Source organism: Bactrocera dorsalis, unplaced genomic scaffold, assembly GCF_023373825.1.
Source record: "Bactrocera dorsalis isolate Fly_Bdor unplaced genomic scaffold, ASM2337382v1 BdCtg032, whole genome shotgun sequence".
Lineage (NCBI taxonomy): Eukaryota > Metazoa > Arthropoda > Insecta > Diptera > Tephritidae > Bactrocera > Bactrocera dorsalis.
The window spans coordinates 82,501-97,500 of record NW_026038083.1 but is presented as its reverse complement, the minus strand read 5'-3'; the positions used below and the strand labels follow the sequence as shown (position 1 = coordinate 97,500).

General features: G+C 34.1%; 2 non-coding genes and 1 pseudogene across 2 annotated transcripts; all 3 read right to left on the bottom strand.

Annotated features, from left to right (window-relative positions):
- The window catches only part of LOC125780008 (large subunit ribosomal RNA), a 9,218-nt pseudogene extending 2,461 nt beyond the window's left edge, over positions 1–6,757 (bottom strand).
- Positions 6,758–7,253: 496 nt separating this feature from the next.
- LOC125780013 (5.8S ribosomal RNA) lies at positions 7,254–7,432 on the bottom strand. Its single transcript, XR_007423508.1, has one exon. It is a non-coding gene; the product is annotated as a 5.8S ribosomal RNA (ribosomal RNA).
- Positions 7,433–8,196: 764 nt separating this feature from the next.
- LOC125780000 (small subunit ribosomal RNA) lies at positions 8,197–10,186 on the bottom strand. Its single transcript, XR_007423500.1, has one exon. It is a non-coding gene; the product is annotated as a small subunit ribosomal RNA (ribosomal RNA).
- Between the last annotated feature and the right edge of the window lie 4,814 nt (positions 10,187–15,000).

The window sequence follows — 15,000 nt, the reverse complement described above, 5'->3', positions numbered from 1 at the left end:
GGATATATCCACCCCCACACCAACGCCCCAATTGTGGACAATTTCGAGAAATTGACTACCCGCCCGTTCTATTTCACTACGCGAACGACCTCCCACTAAAATGAGAAGGTCATCCGCGTATGCAGAACATTCACAGAGTGGCTCCAGCTGAGCCAGCAGGGAGTCCATCATGAGGTTCCATATATATGGACCACAGATAGATCCCTGTGGACAGCCACGAGTCACACTGGTCTCAACGCTCCCACTCATTCCAATGATAGAGGCCTTTCTGTCCGAGAAATAACTCCTCCAAAGAGAAATTTCTGGACAGTTAAGTTCCTCTAATCGTTCAATCACCCGATCCCAGATCAGGTAGTCGAATGCTCCCTTGAAGTCAACAAATATGCCGAGCACATATTTGTTGACATTCACCCTAACCGCATTCTGAACATACATCCAGGCGTCTTCTACGCTGCGTCCTCTTCTGAAACCGTATTGTCTATCAGACCACATACCGCTCGTTAGCTCCTGAAGCCGTTCCACCATTACTCTTTCCAGCACTTTTCCAAGTACTGGAAGGAGACTGATGCCCCGATAGGAGCGAGGATTGCTCCTGATTTTATCAGGGGACTTCAGGAGAGGGACAACCCTAGCTTTTTTCCACTCACGTGGAAAATAACCCTCCCAGACGCACTTATCGTAGATAGCTTCCAGGTATTCTGGAATGAACTTCCACAAGCTCTTACAGATCTCTCCGTTCAAACCATCAAGACCTGGGGATCGTTTAGATCTAATCAGGCCGAAAGCGTACCCCAGCTCTCCGTCATCTAGTGGAGGGACTGGTACCTCTTGTGCTAGAGGTGCCTGTGCTTCCGACCTGGGAAAAAACGCACTAAGAAGAGCCCTTGCACACTCACTCCATGTTGATAACATGGTGTCACCAACACGAAGAGAGGTTATGTCATAGCTTCTACGACCCCTGCAGATCTTATAGATCTGCCCCCAGGGGTCGTCTTTGTTTTGCCCCACGAAGCTTCTCCAGTCTTCTTCTTTGATTCTGAGGAGCATGTCTTTGTACTCTCTCATCTCAGTACTAAGATCATGCCGAATCTGGGCCAACCTATCGGAATTGGACCGTCTAGCACGTTGAAACTTCCGTCTCAAACGCCTGACAGTCCTCCTCTTTAGGGTTAGCTCGTGCGTCCACCATTTGAGTTTTTTGCTGCGGTAGCTTTCGCTTTTCCGCAGCAATCTGTCGTTAACACCCCAGACTAAGTCGTTTAGCTGAGCGATTTGATCGTCAACACCTAGGTCCTTGAATTCCCTAAGCGGTATTTCTAATACCGCTTCCCTGACAGATAGTCCATATCGGCTCCAGTCGATACCAGAGGTACGCCATCGCCGCAATGGACTAACATGATCCGAGGGAGGAGATCTGGCGGTAACCATAATTTGGATCAAATTATGATCACTTAGGCTCCATCCTCCTTTTATTTCCCACGTGACGTCAAACGCTATGCTAGCTGCCTGATTGATGAGGGTAACATCAATATCGCTAGTACCTCCTGGCCCATCGAATGTGTAAAATTCGCTGGGCTCATTTACTACGTGGAGGCTATTAGCTACCACCCATTCACTGAGTGCCTCGCCTCGACTGTGGCTTTGGTATCCGGCCGAATGCCGGGATACCTTACTAAACCACATTGAAGATGAGGCATTCGCATCTAGCCCAAGGATAATTGGGCTACCACTCGCAAGTAGTAGTAGCCTATCCATGTAACCCAGGTAAGGCTCTAGGGGTTCGCTAAATTTGCAGTACAAACTAGCGAAGACCAGTTTACCGAACTCTCCCTCTATAGAGACGCAAACTCCCAGCTGTGAAGAGTCCAGAACTACACAATCATAGTTCGGATTGTTCACAACAATTGCGGCGTTAGCCCCGAGATCTGAAAATATCCTAAAACTGCCAGGGAGACCCCTAACCACACCATTAGTGGCGTAGGGCTCCTGGAGCAAGGCAACACCGCACCCACCCTCAGTCATATAACTCCCCAATTCACACATAACGGCGAATGACCCCTGGCAATTGAGCTGAAACAGCGCGCCCATTAGTGCCTAGCAAGTGCCCGCTCCACTATGCTGCAATATACTGGGCAAACAGTGGACATCATAAGATGTCCAGCCGGCTTACCCTTGAAATGGCAGTTGCGACAATGCGGGGCATTGGTGCAACGTGCAGCCTTGTGACCCTCTTGGCCACACCTCCGGCAGACATCGGACTTGACCCGACAATCCGCAACCCGATGGTCAAAGCCCATACACCGGAAACAACCGGCAACTGGGCTATCCGCACGAACACGGAACGATAACCACAGAATGTAAATTCTTCCAGACTTCAGGAGAGTTGACATAACCTTGTCGCTTCCTTCCAGGACGACGTTCGTCATACCCTCCTTAACCTCCCAGCGTTTGCTGACAATCCTGATGTCAGCTTTAGTAGCCCCAGGACAATACCCCTCAATGTTTTTCACGAAGAGTTCCTCCATGAACTCTTCGAGCGTAAGCTTAGTGTCCACGCCCTGTACAACGGCCCTCTGTCCCCTCTTCTTATTGATGGACACACTAAGCCCGACCTCCTCGAACTTTTTGTTGTTCACCATCTTCTCTCTCTCCTTGATGGAGGGGGTCCGAATGACCACACCGCCATCCTTCATCTGCTTCAGTGTGTGCACCCGCACACCAAGTGAAGGACCCACTTCCTGTACGACCTTTTTGGCTACCTCCTTGGAAGAAGTGGCAGGAGCCTTACCTCGAACTACGACAGACCAGGTCTCTACTGGTCTAGGCACTTTTGACGCTATTGCCTCAAGCACAGGCGCCGGTGTGACAGGCGCCGAAGATGATGCAACTGATTGCATATGTGTGTGGGATGGCCCACAATTCCCCTTCAGAGCGTCAATTTGCCCACGGAGATGGGCGTTCTCCTCTCCCATTGATATGAGGATAGCCTCATACCTCGATATTAGGTCCAGCACTCTTTTTGTTGCTGGAACACCCAAGCCCGCCTCTAAGACTACATCCCTAATGTCCCCGGATATAGCTCTCATAGCTTCCGCTTGCGGGGAAGTAACCCTACCCATAACATCCCCTGTACTTACTTGTACCTCTGTTGCCGCTGCTGCCGCCTTCTGTGCGACGCCTCCACACGCTGGGCGTTTCTCCCCGCCACTGCTCTCCTTCCGACCAGCCTCCTGTGAATCCTTGGCAGTGCTGCTGTCACTGTCCGAGGAGCTGCAACTGTTGCCACGCTTTTTGTCCTCCTTACCTGACCCTTTACGGGCCTTCTTTTTCGGCGGTGGCGGCTTCATTGGAGGTCCCTCGGAGTCCGATGAAGCCTCCACTTCTACCGTCGTGACGTATTCGTCCATCTCTTCGCCTTGGGATTTTGATCCCTTCCTTTTTGGCGGCATTTCTGCCCCACAAAATTTCCCAGAAATGGGAAAGCACTACACCACACTGTTTCTGGACTGTTCTTTGTATGGCAAAACCCAAGCGGATTAAGGAAAAACCCAAACCTCCGCGGGTTTATTTGTGCACTAGAATTTTCTTGGCACTGTCACTGCACTGTGTAACACACACACACACACTATCCTTCCACAAAATTTCTACCTGGGTTAGGTAGAACACACACTTTTTGGCACTATCGCGGGGATTAGTGCTTAGTGTAGCATACACACACTTTATTCAAGGTCACTATTTTGGGTATTTCCCACTTTTTTTAGCACTATCGCAGTGGATTAGTGCTTTGTGTAGCATACACACACTATATTCAAGGTCACTATCCTTTTATTACTTTTATTATGCACAGAATATACACTTCTTTTGACACTACTGCTAGTGTCCTTCACTTTGTGTGGTAAAAACACACACACATCTGTCACTGTCACAAATTATTGTTTCTGCACCGATCGTCGATATCGCCACTATTTTTGCTTTTCAACTCGCGTTTTTCCGCGTACACGTCCGCTCGCCTTGGCTGTTCAAACGCAACTGAGTAGATAGGGACAGAGGGAATCTCGTTAATCCATTCATGCGCGTCACTAATTAGATGACGAGGCATTTGGCTACCTTAAGAGAGTCATAGTTACTCCCGCCGTTTACCCGCGCTTACTTGAATTTCTTCACTTTGACATTCAGAGCACTGGGCAGAAATCACATTGTGTCAACACCCGTTAGGGCCATCACAATGCTTTGTTTTAATTAGACAGTCGGATTCCCCAAGTCCGTGCCAGTTCTGAATTGATTGTTAATTGATAATCGTTATAATTTAAAAAGAATACATATCTTACGATATAATCCTTTAAAAATTTTAGCAAGAAAGTTCCACAATTGGCTACGTAACTACTATCCGGGGAACAAGAACCGAAATTCTCTATTTACCCAGAACGAGTACATAAACCATGGTATTGCTTCCCAATCAAGCCCGACTATCTCAATCTTCAGAGCCAATCCTTATCCCGAAGTTACGGATCTAATTTGCCGACTTCCCTTACCTACATTATTCTATCGACTAGAGACTCTTCACCTTGGAGACCAGCTGCGGATATTGGTACGGCCTGTTGAGAAGTTTGCGTAACCCCACCATAAATTTTCAAGGTCCGAGGAGAAAATATCGACACAACAGTAAATGTCATGCTCTTCTAGTCCATCTACCATATCTCTCTTCGAAAGACTTCCATGGTAGTACGACTATAAAACAGAAAAGAAAACTCTTCCGATACCTCTCGACGGCTTCTTTATGGTCGTTCCTGTTGCCAGGATGAGCACAAGGCCCATTTTTAATAACAAACGGATACTCAACAGGTTACGGAATTGGAACCGTATTCCCTTTCGTTCAAAATTATTCAAGTGTTTAATTACTATGAAATAAAAAAATTAAATTTCACTTCATTTCATTAAAACTTGAAAATTTTCGGCTTTCGCCTTGAACTTAGGACCGACTAACTCGTGATCAACCACTGTTCACACGAAACCCTTCTCCACTTCAGTCCTCCAAGGTCTCATTCGATTATTTGCTACTACCACCAAGATCTGTACCAATAGCGGCTCCATGCAGGCTTACGCCAAACACTTCTAAGCACACCATTGTACCCTCCTACTCACTAAAGTTTCAAAATTTATAATCCAACCGAAATTGTATTATAAATCATCTACTTTAGCGGTAATGTATAGGTATACAACTTAAGCGCCATCCATTTTAAGGGCTAGTTGCTTCGGCAGGTGAGTTGTTACACACTCCTTAGCGGATTACGACTTCCATGTCCACCGTCCTGCTGTTTTAAGCAACCAACGCCTTTCATGGTATCTGCATGAGTTGTTAATTTAGGCACCGTAACATTACGTTTGGTTCATCCCACAGCGCCAGTTCTGCTTACCAAAAGTGGCCCACTGGGCACATTATATCATAACCTCAACCTTCATATCAAGAAAGGTGAGGTTCTTACCCATTTAAAGTTTGAGAATAGGTTAAGGTCGTTTCGACCCTAAGGCCTCTAATCATTCGCTTTACCAGATAAGATTATTTTACATAATATTTAAATGCACCAGCTATCCTGAGGGAAACTTCGGAGGGAACCAGCTACTAGATGGTTCGATTGGTCTTTCGCCCCTATACTCAATTCTGACAATCGATTTGCACGTCAGAACTGTTTCGGTCTTCCATCAGGGTTTCCCCTGACTTCAACCTGATCAAGTATAGTTCACCATCTTTCGGGTCACAGCATATATGCTCAAGGTACGCTCCAGTTAGAGGTATAAATAATAATAAATTACCATTATACATAACTATATGGAACGCCCCGGGATTGAATTAATAGTGTAATACACTAAAAATTAATCCCATACAGTTAAGTTAATTACGCCATTAGGTTTAATATAACCCAATGACTTGCACATATGTTAGACTCCTTGGTCCGTGTTTCAAGACGGGTCCCGAAGGTATCCTGAATCTTTCGCATTGTTAATCATATAAATGCATACAATTAATATTAAAATCAATGATAATAATATTATTGTAAAATTCAAAAGAATTTTAGCATTATATATAATAAAATCTATCAACACTTTATCAAATCATCAGTATTTATTCTATGTTAATAAGCTAAAAGCAAATTAATTTGAATAAACTTAAAACCAATGATCTTTTGATAAATACTTTATTATGTTAATAGATTACAATGTCCTTATATGAAAAAAATGCACACTATTACTATAATATTTAAAATTAAATACCACAGTTATAATGATGAATTTTTCATAATGGATATTCAGGTTCATCGGGCTTAACCTCTAAGCAGTTTCACGTACTATTTAACTCTCTATTCAGAGTTCTTTTCAACTTTCCCTCACGGTACTTGTTTACTATCGGTCTCATGGTTATATTTAGTTTTAGATGGAGTTTACCACCCACTTAGTGCTGCACTATCAAGCAACACGACTCTTTGGAAATATCTTTCTAGTAATCATTAACGTTATACGGGCCTGGCACCCTCTATGGGTAAATGGCCTCATTTAAGAAGGACTTAAATCGTTAATTTCTCATACTAGATATTAAGATATTCCATACACTGCATCTCACATTTGCCATATAGACAAAGTGACTTAGTGCTGAACTATTTTCTTTTCGCTCGCCGCTACTAAGAAAATCCTTGTTAGTTTCTTTTCCTCCCCTCATTAATATGCTTAAATTCAGGGGGTAGTCCCATATGAGTTGAGGTTGTATAAAAAATTTATTATTATTATTATTTTTTTTTTTTTTTTTCGCTATTTTAAAGAAACATATTTTATATCTCGATACCATTTTATAAATTTCTAATAATAAACATAAAATCTTTTCATCCCAATTCAAATTATTAATACATTTCATATTATTAAAATATATATAATTTTAAATCACTCCACTTTTTAAATAAATACCATTAGGGACTTAAGGTCTAGGTCACAATATGAATATATTTTATGCTAGACTGTCCTCGTAATGTATTTATTTAAATATATTTTAAATAATATTGAAATTTTTTTTTTATTTTGGGAATACTAAGATTCTCATTTATTATAAAATTTCGTTCAAATATGAGGTATTCAAGAATATATTGTATATATTTCTTTTTATGCTATTAATATTATGGATTGGAAAATACAATCCAATAATATACCATATGCTTAAATTCTTTTAATTAACTAAAAGAATAAGCAACTAATTTAGCATAGTCTTACAACCCTCAACCATATGTAGTCCAAGCAGCACTTTAAAATTAATTAAAGTACATAACAGCATGGACCGCAATATGCGTTCAAAATGTCGATGTTCATGTGTCCTGCAGTTCACACGATGACGCACAGTTTGCTGCGTTCTTCATCGACCCATGAGCCGAGTGATCCACCGCTTAGAGTAAAAATTTTTTGTGTTTTTTGATTCAAAGTCAAGAGTTTTTAATTTATTGAAAGAATAATAATAATAATATTTATAACAAATTTTTAAAATAAAATTCCAACACATCTTTCAATAAATTGTAATTTTAAACCCAAACATTTGCAAGCTGCGCATGTCTTAGGTCAACAAAAACAGCAATACCAGTTTTTAGTTATTCTCTTTTATTTGTGCATTTAACCATAACTTCTTGAATAAAAACAGACCAGAGTATATTTATATACTATACTACGTATATGATATGTATATAATACATATACTTATACTAACGTATATGACACATGTATATAACATATACTTAAACACAAATAGAAAATAACCATAAAAAAGGAATTGCACGTTAATGTGAACAAATTAACTTATCATTTTTATAATAATAAGTACAGCTATATATGTTTAAAGGTTTTTTAGCGTTCAAATACAATGTATGCGAAATTCCCAATATATGTATAATATACTGTTCATAATGCATTACAAGGAGTAAAAAAAAAAAAAAGAAAAAAAAGAAAAACACTCAAATATGTTTTATACGAATTATTGATATACCCATAAAGATTTATATAATAATTATCAATAATTCAAAACATATCGAATGAAAAGAACAAAAAGAAAAAAAAAATGTATATTTTTTTTTTCTTTTTTATTCTTTTTTTTTTTTTTTTTGTTTTGTTTGTTTTCTTTTTTTATATATATATATATATATTATATTTTTTCGGATAGGAACACAATAATGATCCTTCCGCAGGTTCACCTACGGAAACCTTGTTACGACTTTTACTTCCTCTAAATAATCAAGTTCGGTCAACTTTTGCGAAACAACCGTGAAACACAAGGCGTCACAGTGATCACGTCCGGAGACCTCACTAAATAATTCAATCGGTAGTAGCGACGGGCGGTGTGTACAAAGGGCAGGGACGTAATCAATGCGAGTTAATGACTCACACTTACTGGGAATTCCAAGTTCATGTGAACAGTTTCAGTTCACAATCCCAAGCATGAAAGTGGTTCAGCGGTTTACCCGGACCTCTCGGTCTAGGAAATACACGTTGATACTTTCATTGTAGCGCGCGTGCAGCCCAGGACATCTAAGGGCATCACAGACCTGTTATTGCTCAATCTCGTTACTGCTAGACGCAATTTGTCCATTTAAGAAGCTAGTGTCCTTATAATGGGACAAACCAACAGGTACGACTCCACTTATATAAACACATTCAAACACTTGTCCATTCAAGATGAACGCATGAATGAAGGCTATATAAGCTTCAACACCATAATCCTGAAAGCATCTATTTAATATATTTGAGTCTCGTTCGTTATCGGAATTAACCAGACAAATCACTCCACGAACTAAGAACGGCCATGCACCACCACCCATAGATTCGAGAAAGAGCTATCAATCTGTCTTACACGCTTATGTTCGGACCTGGTAAGTTTTCCCGTGTTGAGTCAAATTAAGCCGCAGGCTCCACTCCTGGTGGTGCCCTTCCGTCAATTCCTTTAAGTTTCAGCTTTGCAACCATACTTCCCCCGGAGCCCAAAAGCTTTGGTTTCCCGGGAAGCGACTGAGAGAGCCATAGTAGTAGCTACACCCAATTGCTAGCTGGCATCGTTTATGGTTAGAACTAGGGCGGTATCTGATCGCCTTCGAACCTCTAACTTTCGTTCTTGATTAATGAAAACATCTTTGGCAAATGCTTTCGCTTAAGTTAGTCTTACGACGGTCCAAGAATTTCACCTCTCGCGTCGTAATACTAATGCCCCCAAACTGCTTCTATTAATCATTACCTCTTGATCTAAAAACCAATGAAAGTAGAACAGAGGTCTTATTTCATTATTCCATGCACAAAATATTCAGGCATTTGGAGCCTGCTTTAAGCACTCTAATTTGTTCAAAGTAATTGTACCGGCCCACAACAACACTCGATGAAGAGCACTGAAGCAGGTTTAAATAGGAGGAATATATAAAAAATACATTGTATTAATTATATATAAGAACTCCACCGGTAATACGCTTACATACATAAGGTAATGTACATACCACAATTATAGTTGTACTACCCGTATGAAGCACAAATTCAACTACGAACGTTTTAACCGCAACAACTTTAATATACGCTATTGGAGCTGGAATTACCGCGGCTGCTGGCACCAGACTTGCCCTCCAATAGGTCCTTGTTAAAGGATTTAAAGTGTACTCATTCCAATTACAGGGCCTCGGATATGAGTCCTGTATTGTTATTTTTCGTCACTACCTCCCCGAACTGGGAGTGGGTAATTTACGCGCCTGCTGCCTTCCTTAGATGTGGTAGCCGTTTCTCAGGCTCCCTCTCCGGAATCGAACCCTGATTCCCCGTTACCCGTTGCAACCATGGTAGTCCTAGATACTACCATCAAAAGTTGATAGGGCAGACATTTGAAAGATCTGTCGTCGGTACGAGACCATACGATCTGCAAGTTATCTAGAGTTCAACCAATATAACGATCTTACGATCGCTTGGTTTTAGCCTAATAAAAGCACACGTTCCAAAAGGTCCGTGTTTATTTTGCATGTATTAGCTCTAGAATTACCACAGTTATCCAAGTAACTGTTAACGATCTATGGAACCATAACTGATATAATGAGCCTTTTGCGGTTTCACTTTTAATTTGTTTGTACTTAGACATGCATGGCTTAATCTTTGAGACAAGCATATAACTACTGGCAGGATCAACCAGAATAATATTATTTATATTATTTTTTATATAATATTTTTTTATATTATATAAAATTTTAAATGATATTTTCTTATTTGAAAATTACACAATACAATACACAAAACATAAAAAGACAACCTTTATATACAAACACAGACAACACATTAACTTTTTTATAAAGCTCTTCCTTTTATTTATCGCTTGCTTTATATATTTTTTTGTCGATTTTTTTATAAAGCTTTATTTTGATTGCTTTTATACATATATTCTTATGGTAGCCCCAAATACCATTTTTTATTCATTTATATATATAAATATATATTTATTAATTCTTATATTGTGCCTTCTTTCATTCAGTCCAATTAAATTGGAACTGTCGTTTGTTTGTTATGTGTGTTGTGTTGCAATACGGCGGTTGCTTATTATTTTTGCCTTTTGTATCGTGAAAAGAATTTTCGTTCTCTTATACATATTATTATTTAATTATGTAAGAACGATATTTCTTCTTATATTAGCTAAACTTTCAAATAATATCATTTTTTATACATTTTACTTTATTTCAATGCATAATGTGTATATATCTTTTTTAAGAATATATACATTTTTTCTTTGATTTGAAATTAATAATTTCAAATTCAATTATATTTATTTTTAATTAATAAATATATGATATGAAAGTATTTTTTTGAGCGTAATAACCATAAATATTTCACTTAATTTAATACAATTCCATTAGCACATATATTTTATGTGTAATAAGAATAGTTTAAAAGAAAGTTAAAATATTTCTTTCATATGCTACTGGTTAAGTATAGAATATTAAATTTCGTCATATTGTTTTAATATAACAAAATTTGTCCATTTAAACTAACTGCAGCAGGTACCAGGAATAAAAAAGAATCCACAAATTTACGTATACAAATTACTTACTGAAATACTTATAAAATAAAACTTTTTCATATAAATACTTAACTTATAAAGTCATAGAAGTATAAAAATTTTCATATAAATACTAAGTTCATAAAGTCATACAAGTATAAAAATTCTCATACAAGTACTAAATGAAAAATTTCATACCAGTAAAAAAGCGTAGTCAACTAAAATATATGGAAATATATAGAGATATAACATATATTAACTAGTTTTCACTAATAAAAAATTCTCATATAAGTACTAACTTATAAAGTCATACAACTAATCATTTTCATATAAGTACTATTTCAGTCATGTCAATTTGAAAAAATTTGTGCAGATTTGTTATAAATATTTGCTGCCACGTTGACCTCACCAACCCGAAATCGTATGGAAAATTTACTTTGACCCATTTAAAATTTACAAACTCAAATATCCATAGGTAATTTATATGATTTTCAGAGCTCTCTATGGTTATAAGCAAACTTATAACATCAAAAGTATTTTTGCACACTGTTTTTTTTTTGAAAATTTATTACTTATATGAAAATTTATTACTTACATGACTTTATAAACTTAATACTTATATGAAAATTATTTACCTGTATGACTTTTAAACTTATTACTTATATGACTTTTACACTTAATACTTATATGAAAATTTATTACTTACATGAATTTATAAACTTAATACTTATATGACTTTTACACTTAATACTTATATGAAAATTATTTACCTGTATGACTTTTAAACTTATTACTTATATGACTTTTATACTTAATACTTATATGAAAATTTATTACTTATATGACTTCTTGACTTATATAAACTTAATACTTATATGAAAATTTATTACTTACATGACTTTATAAACTTAATACTTATATGACTTTTACACTTAATACTTATATGAAAATTATTTACCTGTATGACTTTTAAACTTATTACTTATATGACTTTTACACTTAATACTTATATGAAAATTATTTACCTGTATGACTTTTAAACTTATTACTTATATGACTTTTATACTTAATACTTATATGAAAATTTATTACTTATATGACTTCTTGACTTATATAAACTTAATACTTATATGACTTTTATACTTAATACTTATATGAAAATTTATTACTTACATGACTTTATAAACTTAATACTTATATGACTTTTACACTTAATACTTATATGAAAATTATTTACCTGTATGACTTTTAAACTTATTACTTATATGACTTTTACACTTAATACTTATATGAAAATTTATTACTTATATGACTTCTTGACTTATATAAACTTAATACTTATATGACTTTTATACTTAATACTTATATGAAAATTTATTACTTATATGACTTCTTGACTTATATAAACTTAATACTTATATGACTTTTACACTTAATACTTATATGAAAATTATTTACCTGTATGACTTTTAAACTTAATACTTATATGACTTTTATACTTAATACTTATATGAAAATTTATTACTTATATGACTTCTTGACTTATATAAACTTAATACTTATATGAAAATTATTTACCTGTATGACTTTTAAACTTATTACTTATATGACTTTTACACTTAATACTTATATGAAAATTATTTACCTGTATGACTTTTAAACTTATTACTTATATGACTTTTATACTTAATACTTATATGAAAATTTATTACTTATATGACTTCTTGACTTATATAAACTTAATACTTATATGACTTTTATACTTAATACTTATATGAAAATTTATTACTTACATGACTTTATAAACTTAATACTTATATGACTTTTACACTTAATACTTATATGAAAATTATTTACCTGTATGACTTTTAAACTTATTACTTATATGACTTTTACACTTAATACTTATATGAAAATTTATTACTTATATGACTTCTTGACTTATATAAACTTAATACTTATATGACTTTTATACTTAATACTTATATGAAAATTTATTACTTAAAAGACTTCTTGACTTATATAAACTTAATACTTATATGACTTTTACACTTAATACTTATATGAAAATTATTTACCTGTATGACTTTTAAACTTATTACTTATATGACTTTTACACTTAATACTTATATGAAAATTATTTACCTGTATGACTTTTAAACTTATTACTTATATGACTTTTATACTTAATACTTATATGAAAATTTATTACTTATATGACTTCTTGACTTATATAAACTTAATACTTATATGAAAATTATTTACCTGTATGACTTTTAAACTTATTACTTATATGACTTTTATACTTAATACTTATATGAAAATTTATTACTTATATGACTTCTTGACTTATATAAACTTAATACTTATATGACTTTTATACTTAATACTTATATGAAAATTTATTACTTACATGACTTTATAAACTTAATACTTATATGACTTTTACACTTAATACTTATATGAAAATTATTTACCTGTATGACTTTTAAACTTATTACTTATATGACTTTTACACTTAATACTTATATGAAAATTTATTACTTATATGACTTCTTGACTTATATAAACTTAATACTTATATGACTTTTATACTTAATACTTATATGAAAATTTATTACTTATATGACTTCTTGACTTATATAAACTTAATACTTATATGACTTTTACACTTAATACTTATATGAAAATTATTTACCTGTATGACTTTTAAACTTAATACTTATATGACTTTTATACTTAATACTTATATGAAAATTTATTACTTATATGACTTCTTGACTTATATAAACTTAATACTTATATGAAAATTATTTACCTGTATGACTTTTAAACTTATTACTTATATGACTTTTACACTTAATACTTATATGAAAATTATTTACCTGTATGACTTTTAAACTTATTACTTATATGACTTTTATACTTAATACTTATATGAAAATTTATTACTTATATGACTTCTTGACTTATATAAACTTAATACTTATATGACTTTTATACTTAATACTTATATGAAAATTTATTACTTATAAGACTACTTGACTTATATAAACTTAATACTTATATGACTTTTACACTTAATACTTATATGAAAATTATTTACCTGTATGACTTTTAAACTTATTACTTATATGACTTTTACACTTAATACTTATATGAAAATTATTTACCTGTATGACTTTTAAACTTAATACTTATATGACTTTTATACTTAATACTTATATGAAAATTTATTACTTATATGACTTCTTGACTTATATAAACTTAATACTTATATGAAAATTATTTACCTGTATGACTTTTAAACTTATTACTTATATGACTTTTATACTTAATACTTATATGAAAATTTATTACTTATATGACTTCTTGACTTATATAAACTTAATACTTATATACTTATATGAAAATTATTTACCTGTATGACTTTTAAACTTATTACTTATATGACTTTTACACTTAATACTTATATGAAAATTATTTACCTGTATGACTTTTAAACTTAATACTTATATGACTTTTATACTTAATACTTATATGAAAATTTATTACTTATATGACTTCTTGACTTATATAAAATTAATAATTAATATTTATATGAAAATTATTAACTTGTATGAATTTGTGACTTATACGAGTTTTTAAAGTTAATCCTCATATGAAAATAATTTACCTGTATAACTTTTTAAACTATATTCTTTTATTTGTATTTCTATATTACTTTTGTTATATTATAATATTTGTCAAATGAGATTTGCAATAATTACACCATTTTGTATTTTGCGTAAAAATACTTAGTTTTGTGTTATGATTATGTCAAATATTTATTATAATATACCATTACCCACCGTTTTGTATCACTATATTATATATGATTTTATTTGTATATTATAATGGAATCACAACACTTATACTTTGCCTTCAAATAATAAATATTGAAGAAAACAAAGTGTTGG